Source organism: Cupressus sempervirens, chromosome 6 (assembly GCF_028749045.1).
Source record: "Cupressus sempervirens isolate cs-2001-9-10 chromosome 6, ASM2874904v1, whole genome shotgun sequence".
NCBI lineage: Eukaryota > Viridiplantae > Streptophyta > Pinopsida > Cupressales > Cupressaceae > Cupressus > Cupressus sempervirens.
Genome location: NC_143123.1, coordinates 308,404,783 through 308,410,782, shown reverse-complemented (window position 1 = coordinate 308,410,782; position 6,000 = coordinate 308,404,783).

The window sequence follows — 6,000 nt, the reverse complement described above, 5'->3', positions numbered from 1 at the left end:
AAGTTGTCCGAGAGCAAGCCCTCTAAAGGATTCTAAACTACACAAAGAGTGGATCAACTTTTGGAAGTCAAGATTTCTGATTCACCACAAAGGTGAAGAGCATACTCTCCTATTCCAATCATTTTCTCCCAAACACGCCAAGAAGATTTAGTTGCCTCTTACTTTTGAAATCAAATAGTAAGTCAAGATTTCTGATTCACCACAAGGGTGAAGAGCATACTCTCTTATCACCAAAAAATTCTAATTGTAAGTTTTAATGTGTCTAAAAATAAACAACTAGTATATGCCACACATGTAAAAGTAAAGAGCAAGCAAAATTGAGTTTTTATGCATTGGGCAGCTCTACAAACAATCGTTAGTAGCCCTTGTGCATTTGAAGCTTTGACATGCGTTCTTTTTATGCAATATTTCAATTTTTTTCATAAGGATGGCAACTTGCAACCACAACTTGTTAGCACCACAAGTTAGTGTAAAATAACATAAAATACTGCAATAAAAAGTGGTTAATTGACTCAAAAATTCAATTTATCTTCCAACCAAGTGCATGCAAAGAAAGTGCAAGTTAATCACAAATGCTCTCATTTTTACTCTTTGATTTTGACCTAGTCAACAAGATTGGACTTGTTTGCTATTATTTCAGATCCAAAAAGATAAATTCAAAGAATATACCTCTGCTAAAAATTAGAGAGCTTTCCAAAAATGCAAGAAATTCAAAAAAATCTCCTCATTTGTGCCCTAGAGACCCATTTTGTCAAAACAGGCCAAATTTATCAAATCGAGTTTTTGATTCTTAATATGACCTTAAAAATCAAAAAACAAAGAAATTACCCCCCTTAGAATTTAAAAAAATTTCTGAAAATGTAAGTTTTTCCAAAAAATACGCTGATTTGCGATTAGAAATTACTTTTTATGAAAAACAAAAAAAAAAATCATAACTCACACAAATCACATCAAAATTCTCTGAAAATCGGACTGAGATATGCTGGACACATATTCAAACTACAAAAAAAAATTCAGAACTAAAATCTAAGCGGTTTAAAAGATATGATCAAATCTTGAAACCAACTAGATTTTTGGCCTTCAAACCAATCTACTTATGGGTTGGCCTTAAAACCCAAGTGATAATTCTACAAAAGAATTTGATTAGATCCAATATGCTGCTATAAAAAATCAGAGATGAAAAATAAAAGCAAATGGAGCTAGAAACTTGATTCAAGCCCCACGGTGGGCACCAAAAATGTACCCTCAAAAGTGTCTCACTCTAAACCCTTCTATCCACATGATTCCATGAGTTTGAAATGTTTGAATGCCGGCTTAGAGCTCCCTATCTACGAAGTGCAAGAGAGTATATTTCAAGAATAAGAAGGCTCTCAGATGAGCCTTAGAGATACTCTTCTTGCTAGTAAACCATGCAATGGGAGGTTCCAAAGATAAGATGAAAGAATGCAAATGTCCCAAGGAGTTCCTCATGAATGCAATGCAACTAAAGATTAAACTAGAATGAATATGAAAAGTGCAGCTATTCTAAGCATGGATAAGAATTTTACAATTCAAATATTAAGCTATGTGAGATAGATTATTGCAAAATAGAAGCTAAACTAACATGCAACATGAATCTAAGCTAAAATGCTATGGTATGAGAGAATGTAGATAAGAAATAGAAGTTCTCCACAAAGCTCCAAAGAAACCTGTTAGAAAACCTACAGCATAACAATATTTAAAATGAGGATGGATTCTTTGATGGGGAAAACTCTCTCCCTTTCAAAGTCGTACGGACGGTAGAGATCGAGATGAAGATGGTAGATGATCAATGATGGAATTCGAAAATAGGTGTGATCCATGTGCACACACAAGTCAACCAATAGAATATAAGTTGACTTGTCATATAAGACAAAAGTCTCACAAGCCTTTCCTTTTAATTGTAAAATAGAAAAAGGACTTTATGTGTGCACTTTAAGTGGGTTAGAAGAATGGGGTGCTTTATTTAATTAAAAGGGGACATGTTCTTTTAATCAAATAATAAACTTAGGATAGCATAGTAAAACTATAAGTTATAATCAAATTAATTGATTATTAGCAATTTGGCTTAGGTAAGTGATTAAATTGATTTAGCCAAAATGTTGAAAAGGGGGCTAATAGTCTAGATGACCATTTTTAGGTGATTACAAACACAAGTTCAAGGTCACCTTTAGATAATAAGTTGATTAGTTGAGTTACTAGCTAGAGACAGTGACATAAGGAAAAAATTAATTTATATTCAATTCATGTTATTACCACACTTGGAGATCATTCAAAAGGAATTATCTATAGATCGGAGTTGATTGAAGAAAGACACACATTTTTCAAGTGTTGAGAGCTTAGTTGATCTAGCTGCTGAGCTAGAAATTCATATTGAAATCATGCAATCTACAAGAGACAAATGGAATAGAGGACTTGAAGAAATTTTGGCTAGCCATCAAACATTTTTTGATAAGTACAAGATGGCCCCAACAAACCGCAAGCTATAAGTGACAAAAAGAAGGGGGAAGATATATTAAAGAGAAATATATTATGGGGGAAGTATATTAAAGGGATATCTAGAGACAACAAAAAATAATCCTAGAGATAACAAGGGGAAATATAGAATATGACAATAACCACAGACAACATTATCAGATGGAACAACATTAGAGATTTTAGACATGTACAGACTGAGTTACAGTCTTAGGGGGAGTATTATTTTTGCATGGAAAGCTAAGTCATGACAAAGTATTTTTGCCACTAATGTCAAAGGGGGAGATTGTTGATCTCTAAGCCTAAGTTGCCTATTAGTATCTAACAATTAGTCATTTGCAAGGCAACGTTGAATGACCATGATTGCGATCGAGCCATCTAGAGAAGGTCGAGCTACTAAAGATGTGTTTATTTTTCAACACTTGTTGAGCAAGCCAAAGGTTGTTGAGCACCCCAGTTGAGACCGAGCAGACATATAAGCTGAGTAATTCATTCGAGACAGAACAAGCAGAAAGTTAGTTATTTTCGAGTGATAGGATATATTGAGTTTATAAAAGTTGAATGACAACATGAATGTTAGTTATGACCGAGCATCATAACATTCAAGTACTGAGTAAACCAGTATTGACATATGAGTTTGTAATTGTACTAACACTTATGTAAATCATTCTAGCCGATTTCTACACAACTTTTGAAGATTCAAGAGACAATTAAGGAGTTTACACATTTTATCAGATCGTATTAATCCCTAGTCAAGAAGAGTAACCAATCAGGAAATCAGAATAGAAAATGGAAAAAAATGATGAAATATGGATCGTGGATCTTAATCTAGATCCTTCAAGGATTATCTCTTTAAGAAAGTTTCTTACCCTAGGATTAGTGAGAAAGAAAATGAGAAGTGTGTATGTGAATGAAAGTGAAATGAAGGACCAAATAAGCTCTAAGAATAGAGCAAAGAAGTTCAAACAGTGCAACCAGAGTGGTGAAGGACATAACAAAGATATCAGATAAGAAGATCATATTGAGATTTTGAAGAGAGGATATCCATAATCAATTTTCAGATAAAATCGAAGGGTTAGGTATTGAATCAATTTTAACAAATTAAGTGAGGGAAAATCTCTTAATAGAGTGGTTCTAATAGACCTATTTCAAATATCCTAACAAAGTCCTTACTTTATTGTAAGTGTAAAATCCTTTAAAAGGGTAAGACCTTATAGTCTTAAACATTTTTAAAAAAGTAGACCCCTCATAGGGTAGATCATCTGATATGATCAAATTGTAACCCTAACAAGTTAACTTTGTTGTTGCAATGGTGAAGGTTTGTGGGTTTCATCCCCACCCTGGTTTTACCTTCATATTGAAGTGTTTTTAGGTAACCAAAATCATTGTGTTACGTGTTGATTATTTTCATGCATGTTATTCTTAGATAGATTTCGTTTTAGCATTACATGTTTACATTTTATGGTATAAGATTTGAGATATGGGATGGATTAGGTGTGAATTATTTTATTAGGGAAAAAGTATTATAGATCTTGATTCACCCCTCCCCCTCTTAGTATCTTGCTTCCCATTAACATTTCCAAAAAATGATACATTCATTTGTTGGATCAAGAAAGATCAATGACTCAAGGTGTATTTTGAGCCAAAATTGGGAACAAGAATTCTAATTTTATACTTCTCTCAAAATGTGACACGTGACACATATCATGTTTAATTTTGTCTTTTAAGTTCGATTTAGTTTAGTTGTAATTGTGGGGCTCATTGTAAATTTAAGAACTTAATACCATGTCTCGACAACCATTAAATGACCATAGATAAACAACATATGATATATTTTGGGCCATAAGGGAAATAAAAACCAAATTTCACAAACCACTCCTAGAATCTTGACATGCATCTAGTATCCACTCATCTCAGCATCATTTGATGATGATGTGTAAATAATGACAAGGAAAAAGTGAATGGGACCCATGACACTTATATGGACTACCAACAATTATTTGATCAACATAGATCAAAGACCCAAGCTGTATTTTAGGCCAATTTGGGGAACACTCAACTCTTTTTACAAATGTCCCCCTGAAACAAGCCATGTGTCATAGGGAACATGGTTTTAACTTTAGTATTTTGTTTGATGATAATAAAAGAGTATTTTTATATTGGAATAGTATAAAAACTGATTACAATAAGTTCATTTGAAATTGTTCAACATAGAATGACTTTCTGAATCAAGTACTTTAAAGTCTAGGAGCAACACTAAACATTACTTACAAGGCAACAAAAGAGATATCACATTTAACCAAAATGGGAAAGGTAGCTAGAGAGACATAATATTTACAAAGCTATCAAAAAAGTATGATTGATTATCAGTTTCAAAACATTTTATTCATTTCTAGTTGGGCCCCATCCATCATTGGAGTCCAGTGCTTGTAGAAGTTGTATCAAATAGTTCATCATTCTATCCTGCTAAAACATACTCATTATAATTATAATGATTATTCAACTTATTCCCTTCACTAGCACTGATAACGAGAGTAGATTGCTAAGTATTAGTAGAAATGTGTAGATCCTCCATCATTCTTTCAAGTTTCCTTATATCATTCAAGGTCATCATATCTTTGAATTGATCGAGATACGCAAAGGCCTTGACCTCACCTTTATGAATAAGAAATATACCATCTTAGAACAACATCATAAACTGAACCATATAGATTTCCAAAGAGAGTGATACATGAGACATAATGAAAAAATGTGTGAGTTTACAAGTAAACCCAATATGCCTTCTATCTTTCTGCTAAAAGACCTCTTCATTTGTTGCCTTCCAAAGGAACCATAGTATCTCACAGGTAAGAACATACCAAAAATAATTAAGTTTAGAGTCAAAAGCTTCAACATATCTAGCTAAAATTTCACTCCAGGAAAGACCTAGCTTCAAATTCCACACAATGGGGTTACCTAAAAAATGGACCAAATCATGATAGAAAAATTACAGTGAAAAAAAACATGCTCAAAAGATTCAATTGAATCACAAATCTTGTAATTCCCAAGAGTAAGACCCAAGGACTCCACATTAGATCCTAGAGCAAGTTTTTTAAGTAACAGTAACCATCTAAAACATAATTTTTTTGGTTCCACTTTTGACTTCCAAACTTAATAAAAAAAGAAGCACCAATATGAAAAGGGAGAACACAAGCCCCACCCTTCAATCACTCTTTGGTAGATATCTAGATCTGAGATAAGCATATTGTATATTTTCTTTGAAGATACATCATTAGTCATTGTTCCATCACGCCACATCAATTGTTTGAGGAAGCTATTAGAGTTAATAACCTTTGAGAGATTGCTATTGCCAAATTCCTTGCTAATTAGTGTATATGTTTTTTTTGAGCTTGAGGAATGCCATACCTAGTTCTAATATCATCCCATGTGCCCAACCAATTATCTATCATTAAATCACTAATTAATGAAACACCCAATACATTCCAATGTTTTGCTGGACAACTTTAT